The sequence below is a fragment of the Gracilinanus agilis genome, chromosome 3 (genome assembly GCF_016433145.1).
Source record: "Gracilinanus agilis isolate LMUSP501 chromosome 3, AgileGrace, whole genome shotgun sequence".
NCBI lineage: Eukaryota > Metazoa > Chordata > Mammalia > Didelphimorphia > Didelphidae > Gracilinanus > Gracilinanus agilis.
In genome coordinates, this window is record NC_058132.1 from 530,352,227 (window position 1) to 530,364,546 (window position 12,320).

The following is a 12,320-nucleotide window of genomic DNA, read 5'->3' on the forward strand; positions in this document are numbered from 1 at the left end:
GATGTGATAGGCACTGTTATTATACCCATTTTACTGATGAGGAAACTGAAGCATTCAGTGAGTTCACCAGCTAGAAAGTATTTGAGGCAGCCTTTGAACTCCAGGTTTTTCTCTTTCCTAATTCCATGCTCAGTCTTCTGTGCCATGCGTCTTGCTACATGATGAAGAGTGGTCTTTGATAATTTCTATTACATTCACTAGAGTCATCCCAGCTTCTAGATAGGACAGTATAGAAGGCAGGCAAATAACAACAGGGCATCCTGTCTTATTACCGGGATGAAGAAACTAGCTCATACCCACTTTGCCTGGTAGCACGAGATGGGATGGCGTTTTCAGTTGTAAAAAATAAACTACAGTATTTCAATATCTTTGCAGTAGGATATTTCCTTAAGTTGGCATGCATTTGATAATTTCAGCTTGGGGAATATCCCTTTTTCAACCAAAAGATGGAGGCTCTTGGCATTTATCTTAACAGCATTAGAAAATAATTGGGGAAATTTTATTTTACCTTTTGTTTGAAATTGTAATTTCAGAGCTATACTTTTCAGAAATAAATTTAAAAATTGTGGTCGTGAAGTTCAGAGAATTAATGAACTGCTTTTCTCCCTTTGATCACACATTCCCTTATTCATCTAAACTTGATTAGGTATTCTGTTTTCCAAAATGATAAACTTTCTTCATAGGCCCTGATTTGTGAATAATTCTTAATTTCTGAAGCCTATCATTTCTTACTTAGCTTTCCTATAGAAGAATTTTAGTCCGACTACAGGATTAATACCCAGAGAAAAAGAGGGGGTGCGCTAACTTGCATAGTTATATAGGGGGTGTTAACTTGCATAGTTGCCTAGTCTTGAGGATTAAAGATATTGTGGAATAGGAGAGAGAGTATACATAGTAAGTGAATAGAATATTTAGAGGGGAAGAATGTATAAAGGGAGTGTTTGGAGGGATTGGTGTAATTTTTACCCCCTAGCATTGATTTTTTTTTCCCTCTTCCTTTATCCCTGAAGTAGAGAATGTGAATTTTTTTTTAATGAAATCAGGGGACTTTAGCATGAATGATAAGACACATCATTATTTTTCATTAAACAACTTGAAGAAATGTCATTTGAGAAAGAGAATGCCTTCTCCCAATGGTTTGACTTTAATAATTAATGCAGGCTAGATTGGTTTTTGTTTTCCTTTTTTTTAACATATTTTTGCTCATTTATTACTAGCTCAAATGTTCACAAAATCTGCATCTACTTTTATACTTACTGGCACCTTTTCTCTTGGTTTCTGGACAATTAAATTTCCCCCAACCCCTTTGTTTGCTTTGTGATTTTTCATAACATAACAAAATAATAACAAGATTATTGGTGTGAAATTAAGTTCAAATCAACTAGTGAACTCAAAGTTGCAAAAGTTTTTTCGCCTTAATTTCTTTCATAAGTTTCTTATTAGTATCCATTACCACAATGCTTCTTTTGTCTTCAGAAATGTCACAAACAAAATTTATGCAGAAATAGCAGAAACACTCTTCTCCTATTCCTGTCCCCTCTGCCATTTTTATAGTAGACTAGTCACTTCATACCCAAACCAAGTTTTAGCCTGAGATGAATAATAGAAATCATGACACATTGTTTTTATTGAGGCTGAAAAGACAGCTATTATGTAGCAGTCAGAATTTGCACCTTGGTCTTGTAAATACAAATCTTTTAACTGCACCATATTGCTTCCATTGCTCAATGTTGCATACTTACAAATAGTTTTATTTTTTTCCTAAGCAGGAAACTGAGTGGCTCCAAATCTTTGATTTTACAGTTGAATAAACTAAGGTCCCAAATGGCCAAAAGTTTTGTCCAAGATCACTTAGCTGGGACTAGAATATAGGTGTCTTAAATCTCTTCTCTATCACCCTTCTCATTCATTATTTTTATATTTTGTTCTTTTAGAATCTTTTAAGTAGATAAAATGCATGTCAGGTCATCAACGAGTCATCTAGAAATTAAGAGCATTTTTGTGTTGCCTATGTAATTTTTTTTACTTGCATAGTAGAATCCTTTTTGTTTTTTCCATCTGGCACAAGAGGGCAGCATGATCTATTTTTTTCTCACAGATATATTTTTAACAGCACTTTAATGCCCAAATTCATTTTGAGTATTTTCAAATTGACTTTAAAGTTAAATTTTCTTATTGTAGATTTAGTGCATTTGTCAGTGTTGACAGAATTTTCTCAGCATTGTTATATTCTCCCAATTAAAAAATTAAAATCTTAGGTAACATATTATGCTGTGTGTGTTCTAGGAATTTCTTTATTTAAATCAAGATAATATATAATTGCAATTTCTTGATAGGATTTGTAAACTATGTATCCCTACTTGGTTTATGTCAAAATATGTATGTTTCTTGCTATTTTTAAAAGCAATTTCTCTGTGGTGACAAGGAAATTTAGAAGTCTTGCCCTCACCAAAGAAATTTTCATTATGCCTTGTATGCTTGTGGATTACGGTGTTTAATCAGAATGACAAGTTCTAGACTTTTAAGAGACATACAGATGCCACTTAATTAATTAGGAAGAGGAAATCCCAATGATCTTTTGAGAAAAATCACTCCCCTAAGGTTTCTATTCCAGTTTTTCTGGTATGGAAATTTTATCTCTGAAGATTTCCTAAAAATTCTAAATTGAAATTTATATGCTTTGGTTTCTTAAAAGACTTAAAATTGAAGGGAAGGAATAATCATCAGACTCTACCATTAATTCCTAAATTATGAGAAAATAAAAACATAATGGAGATATAAGACAAATGGGCCCTTTTAAAGGAAAAAAAATTAAAAAAAAATTGTTGACGGAGGATCTTAGGCTTATAGATTTAGAGATGAAAGGTACCATAGAGGTCATCTAATCCAAACTCCTCATTTTCTTCTGTGAGGAAACTGAGTCCTTGAGAGATTTGATAATTTATATGAGATCACAAGATTGCTAAGTGACAGTCCTGGGTTTTATACTCAGATTTCCTGAGTGCAAGTCCCACATTCTTTCCATTACATGTTAGATGGTTTTAGTGATCCTAAGTATTTTTTATCCTGTCTCAGTGACCACTGGGGTTGGTTTTAAATGTGTGTATTTTTAACACATAATATTTCAGTACTGTCAAAATTAATTTAACGATAATAGGGCTGTTAAATTATAGCTCTATCATTTGGATGGTAAGACATTTCTCCTTAGTGTACATTAATCTATTCCTGTTCACACTAGTGAGTCTGCTGAACAGGTAGCATGTTGAAACAAGAAATACTGGTCTTAAAAATCTTTGATTTATGGAAGGTGTTGTTTTGACATGGCAACATTTATTCGGTTTACAAGGCAAGGCTTCATGGTAGAATATTTCATTTGTGTCCTCATTCGTCATCAATATAAATATTCAGTAGTAATATTGGAAAAGTGTTAAGATGCCCATTCGTGCCGAATCCCGTGTATGTTTTCTTTACCATCCGAGCAAGAGGATAGATCCATGAGGAAGAGAATGTATGCCTTTTCTTCCTTTTGAGAAAATAAGGTATGAATAAATCAAGAATAAGGGGCTTAACAAATTTTGGCAGCTTCTTAATGTACTTATCTTAACTTGATTGTTTCTAATACTGGCTTAAGTACGAGAGGCTTTGTTTTTATGGAGTGTGCATTTTCACAAACTTATTCATATGTCCACAAGTTTGTTTAAGAACCTTTTTGTGTTCAAAGGAAGAAATTAGTCATCATAGGAAAAGGCTTTGTTGCAAAATAAAAACACACATTCCCTTTTCATTTTTCCTTGTTAATAATAACAGATGCAAGTGACTGTAAAGACAATCACACAAAAGATTGCATCAATCATCATGATTCTGAACAACCACATAAATATTATGTTTGTAGGTTTGAATGGAACAGCTAATAGTTGAAGTAGGTGTGGTAATTAAAACCTGTTGGGTTGACACATAAAAATCCTTAATGTTTTTTCACATAACAATGATCATATGTACTTAAACCCTTATCAGGGTGTGATATGAAATGATATTTTATGGGAGTTGGTCATTTACTGCTGTTAATATCATAAAAGCTTTTGTTATTCGTTTAAATAGTTATAGAGTTGAATGTTTGAATACTATTATTATTTTATCAGTCACCTTTATAAAGCTAATTATTCAAGGAGCAGTCCATAGCTGGTAAATATTACACCCTTTCTGGGATATACTTTTTAATCTATTTGCATGTGCTAATTTTTTTTCCTGTTTAATAATCATCCATTGATATGGAGCCAGAAGTTGATAATGAAGAAAGGCACTGTATTTGTAGTTGATAAATATGCTCACCACCCACACCTATAACATGCCAAATGAAAGATAGAAATGTATATTTAGGGAAGTCTATCCATAGTTAGTAATAATTTATAGTTAGTAATAATTTAAAAATCAATGAGCTAGTAATTGGGATTTTTTTCTTTGCATTTTTGTTACCTCTAGGTGGCTGAAAAATAGGCATAATTTCCTTGCTTATAAAACACACTTTAAGGGTAGAAAAAAAATAGAAAAGGATTACTTCAAAGTTTAACTACCAATTTTAGTGATGTACAGCCTAATTTATCACTACTTGATGAAATGTGTTTAGCACTATTTTATACTTTTAAATTTAGTCAGTTTAAATTTAGTCACTTAGATAACCTAATTTATCACTACTTGATGAAACATGTTTAGCACTACTTTGTGCTTTTAAATTTAGTCAGTTTTTAGGTATTGTAGAGAAAACTAGATATCTCAGTTACATGAAACTTTTACTTTTCTCTTTTTGTATCAGAAATCCCTAGACTTGGTCATTTTGATATTACTTGTATTTCTTTTGATATCATCATTTTGATGAATATTGTAATTCATCACTTAGTCATTTTTATGGTTTGAAAAGTTGGTTAGAAGATTGATGTTATAGACTCAAAAAAGTATGGAGGTATAAATAACATGTACGATATTGTTTTCACTTAAGTATTTTACATCTAATTTGGAAAGAATTCAAAAATGAAAAAATATAAAGAAATAGATTTCTAAATATTTTGCCATTAATTCAATTATTTGTATATAGGAAGTTGTTAGGTTTAACTGCAATATAATTCTTGGTGGATGTTTATACTAAAAATATTATTGTTTCTTAGAAATTTAGTTATTTTTAAATCAGAGTGTGATTATATCAATAAAACCACTCTTCGTGATCCTACAACAAAAATCTGCATAGCCTATTGTAATTTTTCACTAAAAAAAAACACAACTTTCACAAACATGATTATTTTTAGTTGCACAGTTTAGTAAAAGATTGGCACATATGTAGATTTTTATGTTTTGCTTTAGATTCCTGGAGGGTGGAGGTAAGATCTGCTTTCTTTTCTGTGCCTTTTGCAATATTCATCAAGAGTTATGGCAATAAGACTGCTCTTTATGTTGAATGTTTTGTGATATTTATTGATGTAAATGTATTTGTAACACCGTCCAAATGTGAGCTTTCTAGTGAAAGTATATACCTTTATATGAGATTTAATATTTTTCCAGAAGCATCACTCTAGAGCATTTAATTCTTATGGATTTGGTTCTTGCCTATCACTGCAGAGGACTAGGGTCAGCCACAGATTTAAAGTTTTAGAATGTTCTTGGGGATTATCTTTCCCAGATGTCCTCCTTTGCTTACAGGGACAGGGGGCGCCTCAGAGCCATACAATCATGTAAGAGCTTGCTTCTATAATCCAGTGCTTAACGGCCTCCCTCAGAAGAAGAAACAAAATATTCTTGGTGGATGCTACTCTGGTTTATCTGCCTGAGCTTGATTTCGTTGATAGTGTCTTGGGCATAGTAGGCGTTTAATAAATCTTTGTTGATTTGGCTGGGTGTAGCCTGGTGTTGGCTCTCTATGGGACTCATCACCCTTAACATCTCAGACCAATTCCTTGCTACCCACAGACAAACACAGGCTCCTGGGGATACCACCCAGCGGACCTTATTGTCTCAGACACACAAAGGCAGGATACATTGTGCCGCTGGGCCAAATGAGAAGAAAACATACAAAGTTACATGACAGGTCTTGCAGAGGGGAATTCTCGGTTTCTCACGGCCCTTTCTAAGAGGATTGGGTATGACCAGCCCCTGTTAGAATTCCTTAAAATGCCAAAAGAGGGCAATTCTCAGTTTCAGGCGAGTCATGGACCGATTTCCTTGACAGGAAATTGACCAGATTCCCAGGGCAGCTCTTGCCTCAACATGGCGCTTGTAGGCTGTCTGATGACTTGCCCCAATGGCCAGTTTCTGATAAGAGCAATCTTTGTTGGCCAAAAGTTGATGTTTTACCCTCTGTCCTTTAAGTCTATGGTCTTGAGTTGCTATAATGACAATTGTTTAATAAGTATAATTGTATGGTGGCCATAGCTTTTGGTGTGTTTGCTTCCTGTGGCATACTTGCATGAACTCATTAGGGAACTTCTTTTTATCTGTGCTGCTGATATTAGAGACAAGTTATCTTGTGATTAGGGAAACTAGAATATATCCATCCTCTCCCTCCTACCCCATCTCTTACCCATTTTTTTTTCTAAAATGAAATAGTAAAAAAAAAAAAAAGAAAAAATTCAACTAACTTTTTAGAAAACAACATGTGCAGCTTGGTGGGATCTTTAAGAGTCATAAAGATCAGGGTTTGAACTTTACATTTAGTCTTACTAGCTGTTCAACAGGGAAAAGTCACTTAATTTATTAACTTTCCTGGTCCTCTGTTTAATAACAGGTCTGGATCTGAGGACCTTGATGGCCTCATCCACCTTTCAATTTAGGATCTTATGGCACTGATTGGAATTTTTGACTTTGTAAGTCAATAAGAGCTATAATGTCAGAAGCAACTTGTGTGAAGATGTCAAAGAAAAAGTACTGCTCTTGGAATCAGAAAACTGATTTCTACTAGGAAATGCCTATGCTTTGGACTTATTCCGAGGCATCTTTGGATCTAAGTTGTTTTTGTATATAAACTAATTTTAAAAGCCCTGAATGACTCCAAAATGATATAATTCCATATATGAAAGATACACATATGTCTGTGTATATGTATATATGCATATACTTGGGCAGTCTAATGCAACTAGAGTATAGGGAATTCTTTCTGAATTTATTTTTTCCTATTTCAGCAATTAAACATGATGAAAGAGCTCCATGAAGAATTTATTAGAAAAGATGGACAGGACTTAGATGGGAAAGCTTTTAGGGGTTATCTTCTGTATAGATGTAGTTCTACACCCAAATATGAAACTTCAAAATACCAAAGTCAAATGTTTGACTTTAATACTAGAGGCTTTCTGATAATTATTTAGCACCAGGCCTTCAGGTCATCTTCTCCTAAAACTGAAGTCACAGCCTTGAGGTGTGGTAGGAATTTAGGTCACTGGCTCCTTTTCTGAGCTCAGCCATCTTTTTGGGAAACTAGCTTCCAACTCCACCTACATATTTAACTTTAACTTAGTCATCAGTATTACTCTTGAGCCCATCTCCCCAAAACACACCAGGGAATGCCATGCTCTATCACCTGTGTCTTGGCTTTTTAAAAATACATTGCATATATAGAATTTATAACTACCCAATATTTTCTTTATTATTATTATTATCATCATCATCATTATTATTATTATTTTGAAATCCTTAATTTTTGTCTTAGTAACAACTCTAAGACAGATGGACAAGGACTAGGCAAATAAGGCGAAGTGACTTCTCAGGAAGACTTGCTAGGATGTGTCTGAGGCCAGATTTGAACCCAAGTCATCCTGTTTTGCCACCTAGCTGTCACTTTTGTCTGTTTTAGAAAGATGGTATAATGAAAAAAAACTAGCAATTTAAATTGATTTTCTTTTCTGTAAGGCAATATAATAAGGAGATGAACTATCTTGCAATTGTGTGTTCATGTTTTTGTTAGTCTTCTTGTTTTTTTCAAATCCTTACCTTTTTCCTTAGAATCAGTGGTTCCAAGGCAGAAGAGCAGGAAAGGCTAGGTAGCGGGGTTTAAGTGACCCAGCTAGAAAGTGTCCGAGGCTGGATTTTAACCCAATTGTTAGTCTTAAGACAGAAACCTAGCATCTTTTTATACCAAACATTATATACATAGAGGAATGTTGTCTTAATTTTTACATATATGCTTAGGCATCACTTTTTTGGAGGAGAGCCTTTAAAACAATTTTGTTCTACCGAATAGAGACTTTTTTGTAGTCAACAAACAAAAATATCAGGATCTCTTTTTCTCAATTATTTGTGTGAGGGTAGATATGGCTTACAGTGAAGTAAGTATACCTTGTGAAAGACTACCTATTTCTCTTCTAATTGTCAGCTCATCAGAGTTGATGTTGATGCGTGGGAATTAGGTCTGATTAACAGTTAGAGATGTTCTTTGTCACTAAGGTCCTTCACTTTTTTTATCCATTTGGTATGTGCCTTGAGAATTAATCCCCTCAAAATCATATAACGTCAAACCTGGACTTCCTCTGAATAAACCACCAAATTTATTTATTTTATTTATAAAATAAAGAGGGGGAGAGAGAGAGACAAAAGAGAAAGGGAGGGGGAAAGAGAGAGAGACCACTAGCCCATCTGCTTTTCTTGTCTTAATTTTCTTCATTGTAATTTGCCCTTCTTTCGGCATATCTGGCACCATGATTTTAGAGTCCAAGTGAGTTGACTCCAGTGTTCCTGATGGTACAATGAGTTGTTAATAATCTTTTGAAAAACAGACTTTTGGAGAAGCATTATTCATTTGATTTTTAAGTTTGGAAGTGTTGATTTCACAAGTGCAGACCTCATCAATAACAAAAGTATGTGGGTCTTAAGACTACATTTTTGGTATGGTGTCTTTTCTCTTAGAAGTAATTTTATGGAATTGTCAGAATTTCTATCAGACCTGAAAACTTCCCTTTCCCCTATCTCATCTTACCAAGGAATAAAACCTCTTCAAACACATAGAGTTAAGAAAGCTTTTTATGTTTATTTTTATTTTGGGCATCTAGTAATACCACCAGGGGCCAACTTTGCCACACTCTCTTGCTTCTTTGGCAGATTTTTTTCATCATTAATGGGGAAGGCTGATGAACAGGTGATGATATGGACATTCTATATGATATAAGGGCATGCATCCAGAGATTAACTAAGTCTCACTGTGCACACAGGAAACGTAAAATAAATATGAAATACCTATTGTCCAGATGATGAAATTCACATATATATATATATGTATATATATGTAGTATATACTGTAGTGCTTACCTTTGCAATATATGTCTTGGATAAGCACTGCAGATGACTGTGAGCAGAATTCAAGTTGTAACAGAAGGATATTAGACCCAGTTATATTTGAAAATTTGCAGAATTCTATTAATGACCCCAAGCTGCTTGAAAAAGTCATAAACATATATAGTTATTATTTTTATGTATTGTACATAATTTATTTTATATATTCTTTATATTGTGTTTAATATATAATTTAAATCCTTACCTTTCATCTTAGGATCAATACTACATATTGGTTCCAAGGCAGAAGAGTGGTGAGAGCTAGGCAATGGGGATTAAGTGACTTGCCCAGGGCACACAGCTAGGAAATTTCTGAGGTCAAATTTGAACTTAGGACCTCTTGCCTCTAGGCCTGGCTCTCAATCTACCTAGCTGCCCCCAAAGGCTTGTATTTTTAATACCATCATTCTGCTGGTATATTATTTGACTAGAAAGTATTAAACACTGTGGTCTTCAAAACACTGGCATGGAAGACTGTCCACAGAGCAGTGGAAAGGTACAAGGTGATTGCAAGTAGGCTGAAGCACATTCCAACCAAGGGAGTTCACAGAAGTAGTTTAAAAAGAAATTTATGGTCAGAGCCAAAGAAAAGAGCCTGTTAAGAAAGTGAGTATATGAGATGACTAATGGATAGTGATGGCATATGTCTTAATATCCTACTGTCCATTTGTTGAGTCACTTTTTTTTAATACTCAAGTTTAGCTCAGTGATTTCAAACCCAAATAAAGAAGGGGACCACTAAACCATTCATAAGGATCCCCGTGGGACACATATTGATTTAGAAAACACATATTAACATTATTTATAATTTTATTGCCTTTTTATTTATTTCATTATTTCCTAATTATATTTTAATTCATTTAATTTTTAAACTAATTATAATTTAACCTGTTTCAGACTGCACTTAAGAGTATTATGACTTAGACAACTCACAAGCCATGAGCTACTTGACATCTCTTATTTACTGTGCATTTGGCCCATGTCTCCATTTTGGTGTATTTTAAGAATTTGATCCTGATGCCCATGTTAGCCTAAAGGGCCCAGTTTGGGATAGCCCAGTCACTAAAACCACACCTTGGATTATGGTTGACTGGCACAGTCTTCCAGAAAATATTTCTCAGGTCATGACAACTGGTTGTTAGAGATAAATAATTCTGAGGATTGCTTTGTTACAAGTATGATGGTTCAATAGCGTCTGAACTTGAATTTTCATTTTCTCATAAACATAACATTGTCCATAGATAGATTTTGTTGCTTTTTCTTGGAATGTATTCCAAGTTGTTGATTCAATTACTCTTGTCTGCATTAAGCTCATGGAGATGCAAAAATATAACAAGAAGGAAATGTTTACTCTCATAAATAGTCTGAACTGGCATAAAGCCTTTTCTTCTATTGTCTTGTTTTGGGGAGTGGGTGGAAATTCTTTCTGAAGAGAAAGTTAAAATCTTCATTTATTAAGGGAACCTAAGAATGGTCTCAAGAATTATACTGACCTCATGAAATCTGTTTCCTATGAAAAATCCAGTAGTTTATTGTGGTTGTCCTCCAAGGCCTTTTACCTCTGCTTTCTGCAAACATTTGAAGGAAGTCTAATTTGGTTGACTGAGCTCCACCAATCTTTGTTAACTGTAAATGCAGGCATAATTATGTAGTAATGGTGCCAGATTTTAGCGGAAACTCTGGACAGAGTCCCACAAAGAAAGGGAAACCAGTAATATATTCCTGAGTTATAAGTGATATTGCTGCTACGAAATACAATTCTAAGTGTTTTGGGAACCTTCAGGTGCTGCATCAGTGTAAGCTACTTTGATTACAAAGCACTTTGTAATTATAAAGCACTATAAGCTATTATTGGCCAAAAATATATAATAATTAGGGCTATTATTCCAGGTGGTGTCATAAATGAGATACAACACTAGCAAAATAAAGAGAAGAAATACCTGAATGATTTAGGAAAATCAGTAATCATCAGCTTTGGGTGCTGTTCATATAAAAGCATTATTTTTATCTTTAGATCAATTGTTTTTTTTTTATTGAACTGTGATCTCATTGGGGTGGGGAGCTCCCAGAAAGAAATTTTTTTGTGCCAGTGTGTCTCATCATTTGTTTTAGACCAGGTGAACAGAAATAACCTATGCACCAGAAAATGCATCAAAGTGGGAAATTCACCTCTCTTAGGACTGTAAGGTTTCTTAGAACTCTTGTAATCTTTAAAGTCCTATTGATATGTAAACTACTATTGCTATTACTATTTCTTGGTTTTTCACCACAGAGAAGCTAGTGTTTTCAAAATTTATTGACAATTTCTTGAGAAAAATTTAGCAAATAGTTGGCAGTGTACTCATTGATCCAGAGTTTGAGTCTAATATCTATCAATCACTTTCCAAGGCTCAATTTGCTTAGGTATAAAATGGGGATAATTATATTTTCATTACTTATCTCATAGAGCTATTGTCAGATAAAGATATCATTAATCATTATCAAAAAGGATTATTTTAGATTTTCTCTCTAAATATCAAAAGTGATATATTTTAAAATAAATTTTTATTCATTCAGTTTTGTCCTTATATCACCTACATTTACCATCTCCTCCCTCCTGGGGAGACATATCCTACAAAAATAAATTAAAAAAGAAGAAAATTAAGCAGTTGTGCCAAATCATTTTTGTCTAATATTTTCATTGTTGTTCATTAATGTTGTTTAATATTTTTAAAAAAGAACATTCAGATAATGTTCCATATCGAGGGTTCCCCAATTCTGTAAGAGTGTTGGAAGGGGTGACTTCTCCCATTTCTTTTGAGCCAAGTAGGATCATTATTCAATTAAATTTGCTTTGTTTTTGTCTTTCCCTTTGCACCATTGTCATCATTGTATATTACTTCTTAATTCTCTGTTTATTTCAATTTGCTTGTTTTTATATCAATCTTCTAGAATAATTGGGCCAGTTCACGGCTCCTTCATAGTACTTTAAACATGCCTGTCTTTCACTGCCCCCCAATATTGGCCGACCTTCATCT

At 33.8% G+C, this 12,320-nt stretch overlaps 1 protein-coding gene across 1 annotated transcript in view; it reads left to right on the forward strand.

Moving 5' to 3' along the window:
• ABCC4 (ATP binding cassette subfamily C member 4) overlaps positions 1-12,320 on the forward strand; it is a 288,067-nt gene that overhangs the window by 129,160 nt on the left and 146,587 nt on the right. The gene's annotated exons all lie outside the window — the stretch shown is intronic.